The following is a 27,197-nucleotide window of genomic DNA, read 5'->3' on the forward strand; positions in this document are numbered from 1 at the left end:
CATTTCCTGTATCCAGAAAGGCCCGTACAGGACCTGCAACATGTGGTCGTGCATTATCCTGCTGAAATGTAGGTTTCGCAGGGATCGAATGAAGAGTAGAGCCACGGGTCGTAACACATCCACTGTTCAAAGTTCCGTCAATGCGAACAGGAGGTGACCGAGACGTGTAACCTGTGGCGCACCATACCATCACGCCGGATGATATGTCAGTATGGCGATGACGAATACACGCTTCCAATGTGCGTTCACCGCGATGTCGCCAAATACGGATGCGACCATCATGATGCTGTAAACAGAACCTGGATTCATCCGAAAAAATGACGTTTTGCCATTCGTGCACCCAGGTTCGTCGTTGAGTACACCATCGCAGGCGCTCCTGTCTCTGATGCAGCGTCAAGGGTAACCGCAGCCATGGTCTCCGAGCTGATAGTCCATGCTGCTGCAAACGTCGTCGAACTGTTCGTGCAGATGGTTGTTGTCTTGCAAACGCCCCCATCTGTTGACTCAGGGATCGAGACGTGGCTGCACGATCCGTTACAGCCATGTGGATAAGATGCCCTTCATCTCGACTGCTAGTGATTCGAAGCTGTTGGGATCTATCACGGCGTTCCGTATTATCCTCCTGAACCCCCCGATTCCGTATTCTGCTAACAGTCATTGGATCTCGACCAACGCGAGCAGCCATGTCGCGATACGATAAACAGCAATCGCGACAGGCTACAATCCGACTTTTATCAAAGTCGGAAACGTGATGGTACGCATTCTCCTCCTTACACGAGGCATCACAACAACGTTTCACCAGGCAACGCCGGTCAACTGCAGTTTGTGTATGAGAAATCCGTTGGAAACTTTCCTCGTGTCAGCACGTTGTAGGTGTCGCCACCGGCGCCAACCTTGTGTGAATGCTCTGAAAAGCTAATCATTTGCATATCACAGCATCCTCTTCCTGTCGGTTAAATTTCGAGTCTGTAGGACGTCTTTTCGTGGTGTAGCAATTTTAATGGCCAGTAGTGTACATGTATCGTACGCTCACCGTGGCTTAATGTCTCTGTTTTCTGAATGTAGTTGTGTCAGTCCCTCATTAGGAGCTGAATCTGGGTAGAGAATAAAAGATTAATTGTTGCGGAGTAAAACTAAATATTTATTATCGCTACTTGAAAGCGTTATCCATGTCCCCAACAATCCCCCTCCCTTCTCCCCTTTAATGCCAATGCCAACCTGTGCACTGTGTGCTATACGTATAGGTAAATACGAGTATTTAACAGTCATAATTGTTTGATCCTCTATTAGCATCCGTGATTGCCATCATATAACAGAACTATATTTAACTCTCATCTTGATTTTGAAGCTGTGATAGCAGCCACTATTGCATTCCTATAACTGTATGTAACAGTTGTTCTTAAATGATGAAAGTGACTTAAATGAAACACAGTTTTGTTTCACATTTATGGCCTCCTATTAGTCTCTCTCAGTCTAACATCACACTCCTTGCTTAGCCATAGTCGTTTTAAATCCAGTTATCGTTAATAACAGATTAAATCATTTATTTACTTTATACGATATAGCCGCGCGGGATTAGCCGTGCGGTCTGAGGCGCTGCATTCATGGACTGTGCGACTGGTCCCGGCGGAGGTTCGAGTCCTCCCTCGGGCATGGGTGTGCGTGTGTTTGTCCTTAGGATAATTTAGGTTAAGTAGTGTGTAAGCTTAGGGACCGATGACCTTAGCAGTTAAGTCGCATAAGATTTCAGAGACATTTGAACATTTTTTCCTCTGATATACAAGTTTTTGATGTGTTGGCAGATGTGCCAACACCTTGTAGTTAGAGGAGGGCGAAATGCACGCTATAATCTAACGCAGACTGGCGTGAGGTCTGGAACAGGATACGTAATGAATGCTATAAAGAAAAGTACGTAGCTGCTGGAATACTTAACTTTAATCCATCATTTGTATACAGCATTCTTGATGATACAAGTGAGACTCTCTCTAGACATGGTTAATGGCGCCTTGCTAGGTCGTAGCCATGGACTTAGCTGAAGGCTATTCTAACTATCTCTCGGCAAATGAGAGAAAGGCTTCGTCAGTGTAGTCGCTAGCAAAGTCGTCGTACAACTGGGGCGAGTGCTAGATCGTCTCTCTAGACCTGCCGTGTGGTGGCGCTCGGTCTGCAGTTACTGACAGTGGCGACACGCGGGTCCGACATGTACTAATGGACCGCGGCCGATTTAAAGCTACCACCTAGGAAGTGGCGGTGACACCACAGTTTTATACGTGAAATTTGTTTGACACGTGATTATAATGGCTGCCGTACACCTAAATAGTGTAAATCAAACATCTAGCGTATTGTAGCGTTCGCCTACGTCTGTGTCATGAAGATCCAACCTCTCGTCTAACACTATCCCCTTCCCCCATCCCCCACAAAATTTCCACTCTGCACCATAGCCCAAATGTACCCCAGTTTAAATCGCTGTCATGTTTACTATAGAGTGGGGGAAAAAAATCCGGACGCGTGGATACCACTGGAGGTGAATGTAAGCATCTAACCACACCTCGTGACGCGTACACCACGCGTACGCCCGCCACGTGATCCACACCTGTTCAGAGCGTAGTGTGGGCTGTGTCAGTGTGAGTGGAGCAGTGCAAATGGGACGATGATACTTACAGTGGAACACCGGGTGTTCGCAGTGGAAAGTTACATGACAACAAAGTCGTGGAAACTGTGCGGTCAGTTGTTTTGTGAGAAGTTCAGTGGTGTAAAAGTGCCAGCAAATAGTGCCATGCTACGCTTAGTCCGAAAATGGCGTCGGACAGGATCTGTTTTGGGCAAGTTAAAAACCATTCCGAAACTTTTCCGCTCACGAGAAAATGTGTCTGTAGTTCACCAGAAAATCCTTCAGAGACCTACCAAATCAGCCCGACGCCTGTCACAAGAGACCGGCATATCACGTCTGGACGTGCACATGTGTTGTAACTAACCTGTTACTACGGGTTATTCCTTATTATTGGGAATGGAAATACTTATTGCTTATGAAATTAACTTGAGAAGATTAGGGTCGCCACCGACTCTAGCCATACAACTAATCGAAGGTTTCGTCGAGTCGGAAAATAAATTAATTTGATCACAGACCAAAAACTCACAAAAATGCATACGTTGTGAGATCGCTCACAGCGGATACGATGTAATTAATAGTATTGCCTGTGCAATGTTCATGACAATCAAACATTTAAAATAAAATAGAAAATGCATGAACACTGCATAAGATCAGCTCCCAGCAACACACCTGAAAATATGACTTAATCTAAAGTATTTGTTATAAAATACAAGAGGAGACTAATCACTGGACCTGTGCATAAGGAAACGCATTGGATGTGCTAACGGGAAAGCTACGAGGTACACAAGAGAGGAACACAAGAGAAAATTGTAGGTAAAATCATTTATTCCTAAGATAAGGACGTGAGGCATATACACGATTCCTGATAACACGTGGTTTGTGGAGACGCAATTTCTAGGTATAGTGATAAATTGCAACAATATCACATCACACAATCATGTTAACATTATCTAAAACAAACATGCGATCGGACAGTTAGTGATGCCTGTAGCCCAACAACTATAATGTTCTACCACGTGGTTGGCTCCCCACGGACGAAAGACACATAAAGCAAGGAAAATTTACGAGAAGGCAAGGCTCTAAATCTTTACAAAAATGAAAGCTTTTGCAGGCACAGCTGAGGGCAAACAGACATTCATACAGAAACGAATGCTCACTCCTTATCGACACCTTTGTGTGGCGCTCTTCCGGCGGATCCAAGTCTGCTACAGAAATTTGTTAAAAGAAAAATCTGCCAAAGTTTTGCATTCCTTGCTGCGACAAGGCAAAGCAATCTTCCAGATTTGAAAAGCGAGACCAAAAGCTAACAGCTCTCCCCTCGCCAAGTAACAGCGCGCCACGCGGTCAGTCTAACTCACCCTTCTTCGACTGGAGGACAGCTGTGGACGCTTCCCGTACCGGCGGCAGACTGCCCCCTTTTTCCTCTCCAGCCTCCTCCACGCTCCGCGTGGACCGGAAAGCCCAAAGATGCCATTTCCGCTACCAACTTAACGCAGGTGGATTTCTCACAAGTAGTGCAAACCTCGTTGCCTACTTGACCACTACGAGAGCTGGCTATTCTGTACCAGTGCTGCTGAATCTCTACGACTATCGCAGACTTTCTGCAGCAGACTACGCCACCGTCTAGCAACGTGACACACAACCACATTCATACAATCACGCCACTATGAGAGTAAAGAGAAAAGAGAAACAAGGAAAAGAAAGAGAAATACTTGTGAAATTGGGCTATCGGACTAATGAAAGGTGGCTACAGGACCCTTTCAGTGTCTCTAGCGAGTGTCTGTTGATCACGCGTTAGAACCAGCGGAAGCTCTACAGCGCTTCCAGTTTTATGAGTGGCTGCTCACTGAAAAAACAATTAATGGCTTGGACATGGATGTGTTCTTTATGAGTGGTTGTGTCAACTCACAGAATCACGGGTTCTCGGTAGCGAAGAATCCTCATAATGTCAACGAGACACCACTGCGTGATCAGAAGGCTGGGGTTTGGTGTGCAGTGTATGCACCCCGCATTACTAGTCCCATCTTGATTCAACAGAGGCTGACTTCAGCGCGTTACATTGTCAACATTTTGAAACCATTTTGGCAGCATTAACGGAGGAGGAAAAGACCTACAGTTACGTTCAACAGGATGTAGCAACTGTACATACAGCTGGCAGAACCGTGAAGTGCATTCACACAATTTTCACTCATGACAGAGTTGTTAGCAGATTTTCTTTTGGTAGCGGCCCTAACTGGCCACCTAGGTCACTTGACCTGTCATGTGCGATTACTTTGTGGGGGTAGCCCTCAAGTCTAAGGTGTATCGTAACAACTCTCATAGCCTCAAGAACTAGAGGAGAAGTTTTCCGGATGAGTTTGCAGCAATTCCAGCAATAAAGCTTCGATATGCTTTCAGCATCTTGATGACCATGGCCAGTGCCAGGACATGGGTTGTGGGCGCTTTCAGCTCCTGCTGTAGTCAGGTTAGTATTGTATTTCCTTTCCTGTGCTGTGTTTCTTTTTACTCTGGAACTCTGTTCTCTGGCCAACGTTTCTATGCCCCACCCTGTATTTTCCGAATTCGGGACAACTGGAAGGGAGACGGGTTGTTGGAGATAAACAGCTGTGCTTCCGCCACATTATTGTTTAAACAATTCAGAGTTAAACAATTTACAGAGCGCCCGTAGGTATGCGTGCTCCACACAGCCGCAGACCACTGACTGGCGGCCACCGCGGGCGCCGCCGTGAGCCCTGGTGAAAGGTGGGGGGGGGGGGGAGGGGCTATGTATTGTAAATGCTGCGTCCGCAGCCCACCGCAGCCAGGCTCTGTCCGGTGGGTTTGTGCACTGTTGTCAACATTGTAACGCAGCGTTTGAGTACAGCGCAGTGCGATGACGCATGACTTCCTGCGGTGACGAGGGGACCCTCCAATGGGTGGCGCTCGTTTGGCGCTGACTTCAGTGGGCGACAAGTTGAACGAATGTATTTTATATTCAGACAAGAGGGCTGAAGTTAGCCTACTAACTCATGTATGCTCTATTTTGGCGGACAATGAAACGAATGTGCTAGGACAATGAATATTTTGAGAGATGATTAAATGCGTCCCCAAACTACAGGGTGATTCAAAAAGAATACCACAACTTTAGGAATTTAAAACTCTGCAACGACAAAAGGCAGAGCTAAGCACTATCTGTCGGCGAATTAAGGGAGCTATAAAGTTTCATTTAGTTGTACATTTGTTCTCTTGAGGCGCTGTTGACTAGGCGTCAGCGTCAGTTGATGCTAAGATGGCGACCGCTCAACAGAAAGCTTTTTGTGTTATTGAGCACGGCAGAAGTGAATCGACGACAGTTGTTCAGCGTGCATTTCGAACGAAGTATGGTGTTAAACCTCCTGATATGTGGTGTATTAAACGTTGGTATAAACAGTTTACAGAGAATGGGTGTTTGTGCAAAGGGAAAAGTTCTGGACGGCCGAGAACGAGTGATGAAAATGTAGCACGAATCCAGCAAGCATTTGTTCGCAGCCCAGGAAAATCGACTCGCAGAGCTAGCAGAGAGCTGCAAATTCCACAATCAACTGTATGGAGAGTCCTACGGAAAAGGTTAGTTATGAAACCTTATCGTCTGAAATTGGTTCAAGCACTGTCTGCAGCTGATAAGATTAAAAGAATCGATTTTTATCCTTGCTCAAATGGAAACAGATGAATCTTTCGTTTCAAAGATTGTGTTTAGTGATGAAGCAACTTTCCACATTAACGGGAAAGTCAACCGTCACAATGTCTGTATATGGGGCACTGATAATCCGCGGGAAACAACTCAGTATGAACGTGACTTGCCTAAGGTGAACGTTTTCTGTGCCATTTCAGCCAATAAAGTTTCTGGTCCCTTTTTCTTCGAAGGTGCTACTGTAACTGGACTACAGTATCTGGAGATGTTAGAGAATTGGCTGTTCCCTCAGCTCGAACAAGAAGCACAACAATTCATATTTCAGCAGGATGGAGCGCCACCACATTGGCACTTACCTGTCCGTAACTACCTGTCCGCCGCTCGTGGTCTCGCGGTAGCGTTCTCGCTTCCCGAGCACGGGGTCCCGGGTTCGATTCCCGGAGGGGTCAGGGATTTTCACCTGCCTCGAGATGACTGGGTGTTTGTGTTGTCCTCATCGTTTCATCATCATCCAGGAAAGTGGCGAAATTGGACTGAGCAAAGGTTGGGAAATTGTACGGGCGCTGATAACCACGCAGTTGAGCGCCCCACAAACCGAACATCATCATCATCATCATCGTAACTACCTGAACGTCAACTACCCGAGGCGATGGATCGGCCGCCAGGCAGCCCGTGACAGAGCACTTCATCACTAGCCTCCAAGAAGCCCTGATCTTACCCCCTGCGATTTTTTCTTATGGGGATATGTTAAAGATATGGTGTTTCGGCCACCTCTCCCAGCCACCATTGATGATCTGAAACGAGAAATAACAGCAGCTATCCAAACTGTTACGCCTGATATGCTACAGAGAGTGTGGAACGAGTTGGAGTATCGGGTTGATATTGCTCGAGTGTCTGGAGGGGGCCATATTGAACATCTCTGAACTTGTTTTTGAGTGAAAAAAAACATTTTTAAATACTCTTTGTAATGATGTATAACAGAAGGTTATATTATGTTTCTTTCATTAAATACACATTTTTAAAGTTGTGGTATTCTTTTTGAATCACCCTGTATTACGATGATCGTTGTAATGTGTTACCTGGACGACTGGTTCTTTGTGATTCATCAACCAGCCATCTGTTCCTCCATTCTTTGAACAGTACCCTGTAACTAATGTACTGTTTTAATAGCACATTTTAACATCAACAGAGCTAAAAATTTTACATTCTCCAGAAATTTTTATGACCGGATATACGATTGTGAGTGAAAATGTGAGAAGCTGGTCCTGTCGTTCTGAGTGAAATTACTTCTCACGTTATTTAATTTTGACGGTTTTAACCGAGACTGTTTTAGCAAGGGAACACTAATAATGTCGCTGATGTGAGTCCTAAAGCTGTAAAGCGCAAACTCACACACCCACCCACAGCCACCTACCCACTCACACACACACACACACACACACACACACACACACACACACACACAATGGAATGTTGGACATGTATAACTGTTAAAACAAAGGAGAAGCACGGAGACACTGAGAGACTTTAACTGTCTACAGTTACCGATGCAAAACATATAACTAAAGTTACTTACATAACTTGGTGTAACGAGACCAGCTGGTAAACATGGTGAGCGAGACAACATGTCTGAAAGTTAGACTGAATGCTTTTCGTGAAATATTGAAATATGATCGAGTAGGCTATATCGCAGGCACATTTAATATTTCTTAAATTTTTCGATATATGGAAACAAAGATTTCAGTATGTTCTAGAATGCACGGGAACAAGTACTCTACTGAGTAATTAACATTCCAGACCTACTGGCATGTTAAGATAACTATTGTTGTTCTTAAATGCAACAATGTATGGTGATCAGCGAGTGATTTTTACATACTCGTTTTTCTGGGGAAAAGTAGTTTTTTTAGAGTGTTTCCTTCTTCTTACAAATCCAGATCAACCTCATAATTATAAACTGTAGTACAAAACCAGTAAAACTGGGATTCTGCGAGCAACACGATTTAAGATTGTACTCTGTTAATATATTATGTTTGAATTTAATCTAGTAGTATTACTTATTGCTGAACAGCCTTGCCGCAGTGGTAACAGCGGGTCTCGCCAGACCACCCAAGTTAAACGCTGTCGGTCTGGGCTAACACTTGGATGGCTAACCATCCAGTCTCTGCAACAAGCGGGTTGCCCTCGGCCTTTGTGAGGAAAACTGACTGAGAAGCAGCGGATCCGGTCTCGGAAACTGACAACGGCTGAGAGAACGGCATGCTGGCAACATGCCCCTCCATATCCGCATCCACTTATGCCTATGGTCTGAGGATGACACGGCGGTCGGTCAGTGCCGTTAGCCCCTCAAATCCTGTTCGGACGGGGTTTAATTTAGCTTAATGTCGACTGCTAACAACTCGTATGTAGACGGTGTTATCATTAAGTCTTACCGGTTGCTGAGATTTCGTGTGAATAATAACTTTTCAAGTCGTTTGTGCATAATGTTTTGTAATACTTTTCGATTCACTGATATCTATAGTGTTTCCACAGATTCCATGTAATTGTTATACATGGTTGTTTCCGCTCAGTGCAGACAAAAAAAATAATGTATTTCGATTTCTATTTGTAGCAATTCTCAATTTCAAATAAAACTTACAAATTCCAGTATGCACACAGGCATAGACGCGTACGGTATTGTGAACTTCAGTCGAGTACCAACTGTGTCTAAGACACACAATAAACAGATACGGACAATCATGCCAAAACAATGGCAGAAGGGCATTTACATTCTAACCATTGTATTGTATCGTTTGATAAATAGATCACAGATGACTTTTTTTTTCAATTTCTTTGCATTTCAAAGTACGTAAAAAAATCAGAGTTGTGAGCGGTAATTACACTGTTTAATATTTAGGTTGACGGGGTATTACTTGCATTAGTTTGCGATTGTTCTGATTTACGAATCAGAAGTGTATGGACCTAATAGTGTTTACATACATTAATTATACAATATGAAATAATCACATAATTCTACACAGAAAGAGACTGACAACGATAAACCATGGATAAAATTATACTAAAAAGGTTCGGTATTATTAATAATAAAATTAAAATATGCAGCAACCAGTCGCAAAAATCTTCTTTTATATATTCACTTTTGCAAATCGATTTCAATCAATATGTGCCCTGAGTAGTAATCATTGATTGATTGGTTGAAAGCACCGGTGATGGCTGTTAATCAGTTGAAATCGGTTTGCAAAAGTGAATACGTAAAACATGATTTTGCGACTGCTTGCTGTATATTTGGTAATTATATGGTTTACGGTCGCTGCACGACTTCGGAACCCCAATGAACGTTCCTGTTCACGAGGCTCTTAAAATTTTGGGTGCAAATGTTTCATCACGAGTAACGTGGTGGTAGGGGAACACATGCGTGTACGCACGTAGCACCATTTCAGCGGTTTAGATAAGCGATTTCATATCAATCTCCAGGACCTCATCACTGTATTATGAAAACCCTCCAAAGCGTTGCATGAAAATACGTTGCGCAACAGACGATACACAGCGATTATTGAAACAAAAGAAAGAAGGAGGTGTGAAAACAGCGGGGAAACAGCCGGCCAATTAGAGCGTGGGCGGGGCCGCTCGCGGCCGTTTGGGCCATGTGTGTTCCCGAACGCAGCGGCTTCATTCGTTGACAGGCATCTCATTTGTTGTATTGTTTTGCTGTAATTGTTTTCGCGTGCGCAATTAACGTTTCCAATCGCGTTATTACGCAGTGCCCCATGAAACGCTTGTTATTGTGTTTACGAATTATTACTGTAACGCAGAGTGGCGATCGACGGCGTTTTACCCACACAAATGATGTGCGCTCGAGAGTGCCAGAAAATTTTCTGCCATTAGCAGTTTAAATGCGTGGTAGAAAATTTCTGTAAAATGGTGTAGACTGCTTTCTTTGTTTCCACCAGGAACAATTCGGTGATGGTTATGCGGATTTCCTCCTGTTTAAACGCATCTGCTCGAGGAACTCAACCATTATTTTCTATTCCTTTCAGAACGAGAAAAAGCGTGATCTAGCAGATCATGTACCCGGCCATAACGCTTGAAAATTATCGCTGAATCGTGACATTTAATACTTCATTGTTTCTTTTAACACTTTGCTATTATGCGAGATTCGACTTATTCTTGTTATTTTATGCTACTACTTTGCATATATCCGCTATCCATTGGTTTACAATCTGACGCTAGACTTCGAAGTCAAGTGCGGCTTATCCATTTCTAAGTTTATGTAACGTATTAGTTACCCCCCATTTAGTTCCTTCAACTTAATTATATCTAGACCTTTAGAACGTAACGCCGTAGTAGGTATCTTATCTTGACGCTCCTAACATCACATACTTTTCATAAAGGAGTGGTCGTAGGTATTATTGTAAACTGACCGTTTTCTGGAGAAGATGCCATTAGTTTACAGTGTACGTTACTAAACCTGTAACAGTGCGGAGGTTTGAGACGAGATAGACGGCACGGTCGGATCGGATCTGTCCCGCTCCCTTGTGGCTGACATCTGTGCAGACATACGTCAACAACAAGTATTATTGCTGACTAATGAAGTTTACTGAGGAAATATTACATGACAAAAATCCTTTTTGTAGAAATAACATACAACAATTCAGCCTTAGCGTCCTTCAAACCCAAACCAAAATATCTACACAAAATGAAACATAACTCCAGTCGTTTTTGACAAAACACAAAGTAATGCAAGGAAACAATGAAATTATACTATAAATAAAACGGTGTATCCTATACGCGTTTCTTCATTCGAATCTCACACCTAAATCGCAATACAGTTTTACGCTTACCACATACGGATGAATTGCTTTTGGCACAAAGTTCGTTTCCCTCTCTCTTTCGAAGGCTCACGCAAATTACATCCTTTCTTTTCGCAAATTCTGTTTCGACGTGACAGTGAATTGTCCCCACAGCTCCTCCTTTTTTCGTAAGAAAACGATAAATGTCTAGCGCAGAGCCGTCGCAGTACGAGGTTGTGCATTAATTTTTCCGTCACGGGTTTGACTAAAGCCAAAGTGACATTTTTAAAATTTTTGGTTTAGGAACGTTGCCCGGGCACGTATATGGAAGGAATCTTGGCTGGAATTAATTTGAAAAACGAAACTGTACACAGCTGAGATTTCTCAGTTGCCACCTTCTGGTTTTCTGGTTGGTAGTCTTGTCTTCACAAAGTTTGTTCAACACGCTCACGCCACGTTTTTTAAGTTAGGGAATTTGGTAATGTCTGGCTTGCCTGACTCACTGGTTACTCTGAGATTAAAAAAAAAAAAGTTCGAATGTGTGTGAAATCCCATGGGACTTAACTGCTAAGGTCATCAGTCCCTAAGCTTACACACTACGTATACTAAATTATCCTAAGGACAAACACTGAAACGTCCCCTTAGAAAACTTAATGGATTACTATGCAGATAAACCTGTTACATTATTTGATTTTCAAACAGCTGAGCAGAACTGAACGTACTCAGACATTTCGCTCTTTACCTATTCTGATCAACACTAAACTGACACACAATATTATCCCTTCAAATAATGGCCCTGACTAATACTAACCTATACGTTTCACAAATCACTTACCTCACAAAAATCTTCGTTACTCGAACTACTGCAATACAGTGAGCGCCACTAATGCCAGCTAAATAAAAGATCCAACCTACTGAAGGCACTAACTACTGATAGGCATAGTTAGAAAATGAAAGATTTGACAGAGAACAAACAATGTATTTACCTTAATAGATTTCAAAATTCACAATATATATAGCAGTCCATGACATCCATTCTTACAAATGTACTGTTTCTGATGGACACACGTCCAGATCATCCGCTCTCAAAAATCCGCCATCTCACTTCCCTACATCCACCACTGCTGGCGGCTCACCTACAACTGCGCAACGCTACGCGCTGTTAACAGCCAACTGCCCAACACTACAATACCCAACAACAACATGCAAACCAGCCACAGACTGCACACAGCATAGCCAGTGATTTTCATACATAGCGCTACGTGGCGTTACCAGTAAAAAAACCTATACAGCCTACTTACAACACACACACACACACCCATGCCCGACGGAGGAGTCCAACCTCCCCTGGGACCAGCCGCACAGCCAGCCCATGACTGCAGCGCCTCAGACCGCTCGGCTAATCCCGCGCGGCACTCTGCGGTTCCAGATGTGGCTGCGGCCAACATAGATAAGGGCGTGTCATGCTTATTTTTATTTAGTGAACCGATATTAAATTGCAGCGATTCTCAGATGTTAAATTGCAGCGATAGAGTTCCACTAACGTACTTGTCCTTCAGATGTGCAATGTCCTTCAGATGTGCATGAACATCTGATGGAAAGCACCGCGGCAATCGACAGCCATGTACGAAAACGAAACCCGTGGGCCGCCCTGTTAGTCGTGCGGTCTAACGCACTGTTTTCCGGGTGGGAAGGAGTGCCGTTCCCCGGCACGAATCCGCCCAACGGATCAGTGTCGTGGTCTGATGTGCCGGCCAGTCTGTGGATGGTTTTTAAGGCGGTTTTCCATCTGCCTCGGCGAGTGCGGGCTTGTTCCCCTTATTCCTCCTCAGGTACACTAGGTCGGCGATTGCTTCGCAAACACTATCTCCACGTACGCACACACCATAGCTACTCTACCACGCAAACATTTTCGGTTACACTCGTCTGGTATGAGATGTTCCCGGGGGTCTACAGGGGGCCGAACCCCACAATAACCCGGCGTTCGGTGTGGGGCGGCGTTAGGGTGAGTGGACTGCTGTTGTGAGGTTGTGAACCACTGAGGGCTACGACGTAGACGAAGACTCTCCGTCGTTTCTAGGTCCCCAGTTCCACACAATACAATACAATACCAGAACCGTATTCGCATTTGTGAGTATGGCTAAAATTTGGCAGCACTATGCACTGGTGACAATAAAAAGCTGTGTCGGGCGAGGACACGAACGCGCATCTTCCATTTCACCTGAGCGGTCGCTTTGATCAACGAAGCCATCCGGAGCACGTTCCCCAGACCGACACAAATTTCCTTGTCTCCGCTTTCATCCACAACCTATACTCGCACAGGTATTATGAATCCATGAATCCCGTACAGAGAGAGACGTATGATTCTACATCTACACCTACATCGATACTCCGCATTCCACCTGACGGTGTGTGGCGGAGGGTACCTTGAGTACCTCCATCGGTTTTACCTTCTATTCCAGTCTCGTATTGTTCGTGGAAAGAAGGATTGTCGGTATGCCTCAAATGGCTCTGAGCGCTATGGGACATCTGTGGTCATCAGTCCCCTAGAACTTAGAACTACTTAAACCTAACTAACCTGACATCACACACATCCATGCCCGAGGCAGGATTCGAAGCTGCGACCGTAGCAGTCGCACGGTTCCGGACTGAGCGCCTAGAACCGCGAGACCACCGCGGCCGGCCAGGTATGCCTCTGTGTGGGCTCTAATCTCTCTGATTTTATCCTCATGCTCTCTCCGCGAGATATACGTAGGAGGGAGCAATATACTGCTTGACTCCTCGGTGAAGGTACGTTCTCGAAACTTCAACAAAAGCCCGTTCCAAGCTACTGAGCGTCTCTCCTGCAGAGTATTCCACTGGAGTTTATCTATCATCTCCTTAATGCTTTAGCGATTACTAAATGATCATCTAACGAAGCGCGCTGCTCACAGTGGGATTTTCTCTGTCTCTTCTATCAACCCTATCTGGTACGGTTCCCGCACTGCTGAGCAGTATTCAAGCAGTGGGCGAACAAGCGTACTGTAACCTACTTCCTTTGTTTTCGGATTGCATTTCCTTAGGATTCTTCCAATGAATCTCAGTCTGGCATCTGCTGTACCGACGATCAACTTTATATGATCATTCCATTTTAAATCACTCCTAATGCGTACTCCCAGACAATTTATGGAATTAACTGCTTCCAGTTCCTGACCTGCTATTTTGTAGCTAAATGATAAAGGATCTTTCGTTCTATGTATTCGCAGCATATTACACTTGTCAACATCGAGATTCAATTGCCATTCCCTGCGCCATGCGTCAATTCGCTGCAGATCCTCCTGCATTTCAGTACAATTTTCCATTGTTACAACCTCTCGATATACCACAGCATCATCCGCAAAAATCCTCAGTGAACTTCCGATGTCATCCACAAGGTCATTTATGTATATTGTGAATAGCAACGGTCGTATGACACTCCCCTGCGGCACACCTGAAATCACTCTTACTTCGCAAGACTTCTCTCCATTGACAATGACATGCTCCGTTCTGTTATGTAGGAACTCTTCAATCCAATCACACAATTGGTCTGATAGTCCATATGCTCTTACTTGTTCATTAAACGACTATGGGAAACTGTATCGAACGCCTTGCGGAAGTCAAGAAACACGGCATCTACCTGCGAACCCGTGTCTATGGCCCTCTGTGTCTCATGGACGAATAGCGCGAGCTGGGTTTCACACGATCGTCTTTTTCGAAACCTATGCTGATTCCTACAGAGTAGATTTCTATTCTCCCGAAAAGTCATTATACTCGAACATAATACGTGTTCCAAAATTCTACAACTGGTCGACGTTAGAAATATAGGCCTATAGTTCTGCACATCTGTTCGACGTCGCATCTTGAAAACGGGGATGACATGTGGCCTTTTCCAATCCCTTGGAACGCTACGCTCTTCTAGAGACGTACGGTACACCGCTGCAAGAAGGGGGGCAAGTTCCTTCGCGTACTCTGTGTAAAATCGAACTGGTATCCCATCAGGTCCAGTGGCCTTTCCTCTTTTGAGCGATTTTAATTGTTTCTCTATCCTTCTGTTGTCTATTTCAATATCTACCATTTTGTCATCTGTGCGACAATCTAGAGAAGGAACTACAGTGCAGTCTTCCTCTGTGAAACAGCTTTGGAAAAAGACATTTAGTGTTTCGGCCTTTAGTCTGTCATCCTCTGTTTCAGTACCATTTTGGTGACAGAGTGTCTGGACATTTTGTTTTGATTCACCTCTCGTTTTGACGTAAGACCAAAATTTCTTAGGATTTTATGCCAAGTCAGTACATAGAACTTTACTTTCGAATTCATTGAACGCCTCTCGCATAGCCCCCCTCACACTACATTTCGCTTCGCGTAATTTTTGTTTGTCTGCAACGCCTTGGCTATGTTTATGTTTGCTGTGACGTTCCCTTTGCTTCCGCAGCAGTTTTCTAACTCGGTTGTTGTACCACTGTGACTCTTTTCCATCTCTTACGATCTTGCTTGGCAAATACTCATCTAACACATATTGTAAGATGTTTTTGAACTTTGTCCACTGATCAACACTATCTGTATTTGAGACAAATCGTTTGTGTTGAGCCATCAGGTACTCTCAAATCTGCTTTTCGTCACTTTTGCTAAACAGAAAAATCTTCCTACCTTTTTTAATATTTCTATTTACGGCTTAAATCGTCGATGCAGTAACCGCTTTATGATCGCTGATTCCCTGTTCTGTGTAAACTGTTTCAAATAGTTCGGGTCTGTTTGTCACCATGCGGCGCTGCACGTTACTTTTTTATGTCCAGCAATGTTCATTTGTCTAGCTAAAAGCTGTAGTAGAAAATACTAGACCACTACTGTCTACTGCAGGTCGCAACATACATAGAATTTTCCAGTAAACGGGATGTGGCTAGTACTGAAATAAAAGTTTTAACTTGGCAATGTAAATTTTCAGGTGTATTTTTACGATAAAGATCACAGTTAATACTGCCAAGTCCGTACTAAGTGGCTACACAACGTAAAGTTCCCACGCACTCCACAATCACCCACGTAGCCAGCTTATGGTATTTACACCCGTTACCGAAGTTAATAGAGTTCACTGGACCGTTTAGTTATGAAAATGCTCGCTCAGATGTTGTGCACTCTGCTCTACACGTAATACCTGTTCCAGTCTTAGATCGCACAACACGCCACGCGGTTTTAACTAACAGTCGAAAGCAATAATTTTGATATTCTGTCCGAAATTCCACACGTCTTCCACTATACCGTTCACTTAAATACGCTTTGTACTACTTCGCGAACTCGTAATTAGCATTTTTCCGCGATTTTATAGTACTTTCGTCGGAGCTGCTTTCAATGAGATGTTACTAGTGCGAACCCTCAGCCCTGACTTCCTTAGATCACACCAAAGGCTTTGTTCCCAGCATAGATTGGCACGAGCCTGCATTTTTCTGATTTGCTGATATCACAAACAGCAAATCAGGTTGCAGTATTATCCCACGCTAACCCGCGCTTTACTTCAATGACCAATCATAGTAAAACATTTCTTTGTATGGCAATCGCTAAATAAATAAATTTAGAAAAGTATCAAATATAATATTACTCCTTCTGAAATTACCTATTAATTTGTGTTCTACTCACGATTTATTAGTAACATAAACTGACTGCACATGTAATTATAGCAAATCCCCTGTATAGTTTAATTGGTACTTCGTGAATAAACAAAACAATTTTCATTTACTCCTGTTCTTCTTCACTCATACAACACTCACACTGCTAATTACTACACATATAAAACAATTATAATTATGCAAATACATTAAATATTAATCAAACATAACTTTACAACATTGTTTCGACTACGACTGCTAGCACTGTCCGTCAACTGCTGACCTCAGCCGCCTACTAGTACAACTACGCGCAGGTCTGTAACTCAGGTCCATGTCAGCTGGTGACATCTGTCTATGACTCATGCCTATAACGATATCGTCCTAAGAAGTGACACGAGCGATGCGAAGGTGCTACACCTCAACCAGAAGGTCTAATATGTTATAGCCACAAGTCGGTCTCTGTTTAACTGCTCAAGGTAGTTGTCAGATAAAGCACTTACAAAAATTTCACTGGATTCTTTGTCCCTGCCACCCGTTATGAACGTTTGAGTCTCCCAGTCTATATCTGGCAAATTAAAATCTCCACCCAGAACTATAACATGGTGGGGAAATCTACTCGAAATATTTTCCAAATTTTCAGGTGCTCAGCCACAACAACTGCTGAGCCAGGGGGCCTGTCGAGACATGCAATTACCATATCTGAGCCCGCTTTAACCGTGATCTACACCCAAATTATTTCACATTTCGGATCTCCGTCAATTTCCTTCGATACTATTGCACTTCTTATCGCTATATACACGCCTCCCCCTTCAGTGTCCAGTCTGTCTCTGCGGTATACATTCCAATCTGAGTTTAGAATTTCATTACTGTTTCAGCCAACTTTCTGTCCCTATGTGGGCATTGTGACCGTTTATTAATGAGAGCAGTTCTGGGACCTTTCTATAGACGCTCCTGTAGTTTACTATTAGCAGATTAATATTGTTATTCCATGTTGCATTTGGCCAACTCCTACCTTGCCGCGTCTCAGGTGGCATCTTGTCGGTCCTGGGGAGGGAATTCTCTGACCTAAAAAACCCACAAGTGCACTCCACACGTACTCCGCTACACTTGTAGCCGCTTCCTGCCTGTAGTTCACGCTTGACCTATTCAGTGGGACCCTACATTTCTCCACCCGATAGCGGAGGTCGAGAAATTTGCACCCCAGATCTCCGCAGAATCGTCTGAGCCTCTGGTTTAAGCCTTCCACTCGGCTCCAAACCAGAGGACCGCGATCGGTTCTGGGAACGATACTACAAATAGTTAGCTCAGATTCCACTTCGCGAGGCAGGCTTTCCGCCTTCACCAACTCCGCCAACCGCCTTTATGAACTGAGGATGACCTCTGAACCCAGACGGCAGGAGTCATTGGTGCCGACATGAGCAACGATTTGCAGTCGGGTGCATCCAGTGCTCTCTATCGCCGCCGGCAGGGCCTCCTCCACATCTTGGACGAGACCCCCCGGCAAGCAGACAGAATGAGCACTAGCCTTCTTCCCCGACCTTTCCGCTATTTCCCAAAGTCTAAGCCTTGGTATTAGAAATGAAATACTAAATAGCAATGCATTTGTTGTTCTAAAGTATTTCACAGTTTCCTTCAGACATGTATGCGTTTTCATTGCCACCAGTGCTTGGTACAGCCAAAGTTTAGACACATTCACAAATTTGAATAAGATTCCACACTGCTGTCGAGCGTGCAGTGTCCGCTCATTCAGACACTGCAAAGTATATTAGAGCACACGCACTCAAATTTAGTATTTCATGCCTAGTAACTGGTCTTCTGCTTTAATCATAATTATCTTCCTGTATGGGATTCTCAGTGTATGAGCGAATACAGGATGCACACGAAAGTGGCGACACGCAGAAGTTTGGGTCGGCTCGGAGAGCATACTCGCGACAGCATGCGTCAAGCGGAAGACCTAGGTTCGAGTCATGGCGCGGCACAAATTTCCATTGTCACCACTACATGGTACAGCCAAAGTTTACCCACATTCTCATACAGTTTCTCCAACAGCTCACAATAAGTGTAGCTGTTATCAGTTGCCACATTTCCGTTGCCCTCTGTCTCTGATTCATAGCCTCTGAGAACTTACCGAGTCGATACGGTCAAATCACCCTTCAATTTTATTTTTGATCCAATGTAATGGATGCCAGAAATAAAATAGGACGTTCTGGCGTCACACATCGAAACTAATTTTGGGCTGTACATATCACGTTTTGATCGTGTAACCATTTTGAAGTACACCGACAACTGAGTAATGTTTCATCCACCGGCAATGCTCTGACGGGCTATAATACTGCAAAAAACGGCTTACAAAAGTATCCAATATTTCCTGAAACTCAGCAAAATATACGTTTAGCCTTTCCCGACTCCCTAGTGTATTTATCATCAAATCTCAAATTTTGTAGAAGGCTTGCAAATTTTTTCTGAGACAGTATAGCAGACGAATGGCGGTCCACAAATCTCGGGCATGAATCAGAAACAAGACAGTACTCATCAACCAGGGATTAAAAACATCTTTTATCTCAGTCACGTCCGTCTCGTGTAAAAATGAATTAGAGTCGTCACTGAATTTGAGTTTCGAGCGCCCTGTTTCGTTATTACGAGGGACGATCTGAACGTTTCAGGTCGAAGGCCGTACAACGCAGCGTCGGTGTGCCACTCAGACAAAATCCCAGTGAGCATTGAGGCAATCATCCGAACGCTACACCAGGTCGAAGAAACCCGTTTGGTGATGAAACACGATGTCCTTCTGCATGAATGAGTCCGCAATTTCTGCTGCGCGAAGATGACCGCAATTTATGCTGGACATCCTCGCCCGACGCTAATCGCCGACCATTGAAGGTCTTTTTTAAGGAACCGAAGGCGTGATACCAGGATTATAGGGAGGATAGTTGAGTACCTCCCACTTCTGTTTGCCTCGCAGATCGACCGGTTCTGGTGTCGAATCGTGACCAGCACGGAACATGGTTTTCGACAGGCATGCTTCTAACATTCTGCATGGTGTCTGTTTGTTCTAAGTCGTGTCTCCCTCCCACTTTCGCGCAACGACGCTCTGAGCGTTGTTTTTAGGGAATTGACTAGTTTGAACCTGGGACCTGTTGCTGGTAAGGAGACGCCAGACCACACATGACATGTAGAGTTCAGAAGAGTTCAGTGTGACTAGCGATGATGTAATCAAATTCTTAATGATTTCAGCGTCAGCTCCACTGCACTCCCTGTAAAAGAATCTTAATACTAACTAAATTTAGTGGAAGGGGTTCAAGGCTTTCCTATTTTTAGTAAGCTGGTAAAATAACGTCGAAAAAAACAGTTAAGTTAACCATTGGAATTTTTATTCTACGCACAAAACATTGTTTATAAATTGCGTTATTAAATTTCGCTATTGATGAAAGGAAATATTTTAATACAGGATGACAAAAACCAATTACGGTCAACAAAAATGTGAACGAATATTCCCTGAATGGGTTTCCAAGTTCTACAGTGAATCGAAGGATGACCTATGCCATATCACATCTATAATCTAGGTTTAAATTAAGTTTCACAAAGGAGAAAACTATCAAAAATGGTCTACAGTGACCCTGAATTATCTTTAATTACTTATCTAACTTGTCGTAAATTACAGTGGCTGATGTGGCTTCTCAATAATTATATAACAGAAAAATCATCGCGTTTCAGCTTTTCACTTCAAGTAGCAAATGTGAATACCATGAGCTTTAATTGATGATCGACACTAGTATTACGTAAAAAGCCTTATGCGCTCTAATGTGGCATCGCGTGCGTTCATTACCTTGTCGGTGGTTAGGCAGCGTCAGGGAGCGGTGGGAGGTGCAGCTCCACACACCTCGCCGTCTCAGAAGCAGCTCTCTCTAACTTCCCCTTACTACCATTTACCATAGTTGGTTTAAGAGAAAGGTATCTGGCTGTGTTTCCAACTGACCAATCAGGGTCTCAATGTTAACCTTAAGCTCCACCTACAAAAATTCTGTCTATCCAATGAGAAACGTTATTCTTTTCGTGGTGGGGCAATGTTTTAAATGTTTGCTACGTAACGGAGACGCGTATAGTCTCACGCTAAAACTTGCAGCTGGTGTGGCCCTTTTAGTGTTATCGTAAGATCTATACTATTCTTCTGGAGGGCTCTATCTGTTAACATGGGCTGGGGGGTGGTCTCGGCGGTCGGTGGGCGATGTGGGTGTCCCTTATCGTAGGGCCTTCTAGCTTACACGACTCTGCTCTCGTCTTCTTTTCTCGTTTCTCCCCTCGGAACTGCGTCTGTTTCACGGTGGGAAGGTATGACATGCATTTAGGCGTTCTTGTGTTAGTCTGTGGTATTCCATTTGCTCACTCGTTGATCATATTACTTTGGTTAATGTCAGTATTTATTCGGAGCTATGTGACATACTGCCGGATTTGCTATCATGTCGGGGTTTTCATGGAAGGTGTTGGATTTGCCTGACACCTTACATGCTGTCCCATACACATTTTTCATTCTCCAAAGACTGTCTACCGATGTTGTTCGGCAGCCAAGAATGAATAACAGCACGTTGTTTCTGTTTGGACGCATTTGGTAACAAGTTCACCATAGTTCACCTTGCCGCATTTACCGCACGCACACCGGAAGACGCGAGTGTCACACTGCTCCTTTGAGTACATGTTGGTGCTTGTTTGCCCACATCGGAGTCGCACTACGCTACATGTTCCCTGCAGCAGCGCCCTAAAGCGGAAACGTTTGTAAGTAGGCTGTTTAGAGCTATGTAAGTAGGCTGTTTAGATTTTTATATTGGCAATGCCATGTAGCGCTCTCTGTATGAAAATGAAATCACTGGCTGTGCTGTGTGCAGTCTGTGGCTAGTTTGCATTGTTGTCTGCATTGTAGAGCGGCAGCTGGATGTGAACAGCGCGTAGTGTTGCGCAGTTAGAGGTGAGCCGCCAGCAGTGGTGGATGTGAGGAGAGAGATGGCGGAGTTTTGAAATTACATATATTTTGACTTGTGATGATATTAAGGTAAATACATTGTTTGTTCTCTATTAATATCTTTCATTTGCTAACTATCTCTATCAGTAGCTAGTGCCTTCCGTAGTTTGAATCTTTTATTTAGCTGGCAGTAGTGGCGCTCGCTGTATTGCAGTAGTTCGAGTAACGAAGATTTTTGTGAGGTAAGTGATTTCTGAAAGGTATAGTTTAATGTTACTCAGGGCCATTCTTTTGCAGGGATCTTTGATAGTCAGATTGCGTTGCGCTAAAAATATTGTGTGTCAGTTTAAGTACAGTCTTGTATTAATTGTTCAAAGGGGACGTTTCATATGGCGCTCCTGCCAGGATACCTCACTGGAATCTTCTGATTTTTTCTTGTAGTTTGTGTATTTAGTGTAGCTTTTGTTTATTGCTAGTGCGTAATTGTAGAGAGAATCTCCTTTGTAGTTGCAGTCTTTCATTGTTGTACAGTAAAACAGTTGTGGCATGCATGTAGCTTTGCGCCAAGTATTTCGCAGCTGCAATTAACTAGATATTATTTTCAGTGCTATGTTAATGTGTTCTCTTATTTTTGCTATTCAAATTGTGCTTTTCTGTGTTATCGTGTGAAACATTGTGACAATAATGGCGTGTGAAAAACGTAACACTCGGCTCCAAAGTAAACTGAGAAATGACAGTGAAGACGAAAGCAGTGTGTTGGCCCCACCATGTAATGAATTAACTAATATTCAAAGTAGTAATTTGGTAACTGTGCATAGGGAAATGGAGCGGGCGTCAAACAATGGCGTAGGCAGTGAAACAGGTAGTTAACAGGGAAGCATTATCGATCGATCGGTCGGCAACAGCTCGCCTCAGGAATCCGAAATGACAGAACACAATACTGCAAATACTGTAGACTTCGGTTTTGGGTCCTCACCGTTTTCTCAAATGAGTCAAGGCACATTTTCTGCTTGTCAAAATGTGAATGTTGCCGGTGAAAATGCACTGCCAAAAAGCATAGAGAAACAGATTCCAGACAGTAATACATTACTATTGCAATTAATGCAACAAATCGAACAAAATCAGAGACAGATGGGACAAATCTTCAAAAGTTAGACACAGTGGAACAAAATCTTCAAAAGTTAGACACAATGGAACAACACCAGAGACAAACATACCAACAGTTAGACGCAATGGAACAAAATCTTCACATCACGCTTGAACAAACACGTGAAGATTTAACTACTGAATTACATAACATTGAATCGAAATGTCAAAAGGTCTGTAATGACGTAAAAACACAAATTTGTGAGCATTTTCAACCTATTTTTTCGCGGCATGAAAATGCATTACAGAATCACGAAGCAGCCATAAAAGAACTGCAAACCATTGTTCATGAAAATCATGAGACCTTGTGGGCTAAAATTGACTCAGTTGCATCTACCGATTCGGTTACGCAACTGGCAAAAACTCAGGAAAACTTAAAGAACACAGTAGATTCGACTTCAACACAAATGAACACTCTGAAACTTGGTTCAGAAAAACACACTGAGGAAATGTGTTCACTATCGGAGAAAGTAGCCGACCTTTCGGATCAGGTCACTAACTTATCTACAAAGGTAGATGATGATCTGAATGACACAAGACCCGTAGCCTTCACTGACACAGAAGAGTATGAACAAATAAGAAAATTCAAACAAAATCAAAATCAAATCAATACACAGTACAAAAGAGAAATCCGGGAAGTACAAGATCAGTTGACGCAGGTGATACAAGAACTACATATTTCAGAGGACACTCGCGCTCCAACACGGGAAGAGGATCTTAGAAATACGGAAAAGCCACAAAATAATAACACAGGGCATTTCGGTAATTATGAAAGAAGTTGGCAAGGTACACCGAATTTTGAGATGGAACCGCCGACACGACGTAACAATGACCGATATGCTACTCGCCGACACGATGATTTTGACTATAAGCTGTTCATTACTACACGTAAATTCAAAACGTTTAAGAATTCTGCCAACGACATTCATCCACAAGCGTGGCTCCATCAATTCTCTCATTTTTTCCCTCCCAACTGGTCATTGGAGCACAGGTTAGAATTTATGTGTGGCTACTTAGAGAATGAACCAGGTGTAAGAATGCGATCGGTCATTCACGATTGTCACAGTGAAGGAGATTTTTATCATGCCCTCCTCTCAGCATATTGGTCTCAAGCTACACAAGACCGAGTAAAACATAGCATCATAATGATGAAACACTTCGAACAATCTGAATTTTCCAGTCTTGTGAAATATTTTGAAGACATGTTGCACAAGAATCAATACCTGTCAAACCCATACAGCCCCTCAGAACTCGTCCGCATTTGCTTAATCAAACTGCCTGAACATTTACGACATATTATTTTAGCAGGACGTTGCAAAGACGACATAGAAGCTTTTCAGGGACTGTTACAAGAATTAGAAATTGTCACAGACAGTCGGGGGTTGCGAAAACAGGAAAACAATCACTACAGGTCACATCCGTCTCAATTCCGTGACGACAGAAATGATAACTGGACGCGACAAGGCTATTCTCACCACACAAATCGTGACCAAAATAGACACCACCCGTATGACAACCGTTGGCAGAGTAGTAATAATTACAGGGAAAGATCACCTCTCCGCAGTAATGACTATCACAGAGACAATCAGAGAAACAGACAATATGGGAACCAAAATAATTATTATCAAGGGAGACAGAATAACTTTAGACAAAACGGTCCAGCGCGCAGTTACGATTCAGGGAGAAATTCTCCACCACGTGACCGACAAGAAAGATACTATCGAATCTACCGACATGACGACAGACGATATGATCGTAACGACAGACCTGAATTGCATCAGAACTGGCGAGATTTAAACAGAGCAGAGCACTCTCGTCACGATGAATTTGTAGAAGTTAGGTCTCCAAATCCCAATAACGACGCGTGCCAACATAGAGACAATAGGCAATGACTCACTCCGCTGGCAGCGACAATACGTACTTATGAAACTGACGACGCAGCTGCCGTAGCTAGTAATTACGTAAAAATGGAAGACATTAGGGACATCTTACTCCAGGAACACGACGTAACACGTAACAACATTGCATATCCTGTGATTCACATTACTGTAAATGACGTAAAATTTACGGCAGTACTTGACTCTGGCAGTCCCATTTCAGTAATTAGTGAAACAGCTTTTAGCAAATGCAACAAATCGAACGATTGCCCCACTCTTCCGTTACGTAAGATTAAATTACAAGGTGCAATCTTTGGAAAAAGTGTAGATGTACGCCAACAAACCAATTTAGAATTCTTTTGCCAAAGCCACAGCTTCTCTATGAACTTTCTTATTGTTCCATTATTGTCGACGGAAATTATACTGGGAGTAGACTATTTGAATGAATATAAAGCAATCTTAAGCTTTCACGATGCTGAAATAAGTTTAGAGAAAGAAGGTAAGTCAATAGCTTTGAAATTTGAAGATTGGCTCTCAAACCATGACGAGTCGCTGTTGAACTTACTTCAAAATTTGTTTCTTTCACTCCGTTACGTAAAGCCACTGGATGGTCTGTATCCAACGCCTTTGTTAAAAATTTCTTACGTAAAGTTGGACACGTTAGTAAAGTCATTTCAGATAACGGACCGCAATTCAGATCTGCTGTTTGGTCACGCATGCTTCGGAATCATAAAATCAAACCTGTTTTTATTTCATTGTATTCACCACATTGTAACCCGTCTGAACGGATTATGAAAGATATCAATAAGCTTTGCAGACTTTATTGTCACAGAAATCATCAGCATTGGGACAGATTATTTCAAAACGTGCTGAATGAAATGCCTCATGACTCCACTGCTTTACCACCTACTCTTGTACTGAAGAATGAAGAACCACCGAACAGAACCAGAGAGCTTGTACCTTTCCCGAATACACGTAAACTTCGACACAAAGTCATAATTGATTTGGCTCTTAAAAATATAAAATCTGCAGCAGACAATAGGCGAAAACTACACGGTAAAGCAAATGCAAAGAAATTATATATTGGTCAGAAAGTCCTCATTAAAGCTCATTCATTATCACATAAGAAGAAACACTTGAGTCACAAATTCTTTCTAGTTTACAATGGACCTTACAGAATACGACGTATACCACATGATCATTGCGTTGAAGTTGAAACTCTGCGTACTAGGAAGATAAACGGTTGACACCACATTTCACATGTAAAACCATTTATTGACAGATAATCTGATTTTTAACTTAGTCTTTGCAATTTTCACTTCACGCTACGTGTACAATTTGTCACACTGAGAAACTGTTAACATGCAACAATGTTTTGAAGTTCAATATCCACTCAAGAACCAAGAGAACTTATTTAAACAGAAATTACGAATGCATTGTTATTGCGAACAGATGACACAGTGGTTAGTTAATGTGACAGCTATACGATTTTATCACGACGCTACTAATGAGTGACAATTTACAATGTTACTTTTTCGGTGTTCCTCTTTCATATCTGCACAGTTTTTCTGAAATCTTCTGGAAAGTAAAACATGTTTAATAGTAACTTTTGTGGTATAGCTACAAGGAGACAGCCTTTTCCGTAGCACAACAATACGTTACAGCACAGTACTTTCATCATCACAACAATAAGCGTAATAACTAAGATATCTCTACGCAAAGCATTTCACTTTTGTTTATCATGAGGTAAGTACATTGGCTTCTGCTGAACTTAGCTTTCGGAGGACGATAACTACGACACTCCCACAGAGATTATCTTACACCAAGACGCACATTTAGCGCTACAGGACACGTATCTGAGTGATTAATTTTGTACTTAAAACATTTATTTTTAAAGATTTTTGAATTACAAAGAAAGTTTTTCGTGATACATTTCATTCCATTGCTGTAATCTGTAACACCTGAGGGTATAATTACAATAATCCTCAGGGGGGTACACGCCTACTTTGTGTATATGTGTTTGGCAAGCACAAGGAGCCCTAGCTAATATGGTATTTGCTTATACAATTTAACACATCGGTACCATATTTCTCTAACACATAAATTACACAGCTATCTGATCATTTAACTGAGAGATAAACATGTTTTTTACTATGTCAGTGACACATGTTTACGTAATTACACCGTTGGGTAACTTCACACTTATGAAATTGTATTCTGTCTGTACTGTGTGAACTTTCATATTTTTTCGGAACCATTGCGATACTATGAGAGCTTTGAATGATGTATTTGGTATGGAATCATGATTTTTAAAGTACGTTTGAGGCAGATGACACTATTGACATGAGCAGAGAATTTTCTTTAGGTTTTGAAATTATTGCAGAAAGCTACGACGATTTTGAGATTTGACTGAGGTGTTATGATGTTATTTTTACGACGACAATGTGTATTATGCTGTTGAAGGTATGTTTATGTCAATAAGATGATGCTACCATATATGAGGAATGTGATTACGTGTTTATATGTATATGAATAATGAATAGAAGTTAGGGACTCTTGAC

This window comes from Schistocerca cancellata, chromosome 6 (assembly GCF_023864275.1).
Source record: "Schistocerca cancellata isolate TAMUIC-IGC-003103 chromosome 6, iqSchCanc2.1, whole genome shotgun sequence".
NCBI lineage: Eukaryota > Metazoa > Arthropoda > Insecta > Orthoptera > Acrididae > Schistocerca > Schistocerca cancellata.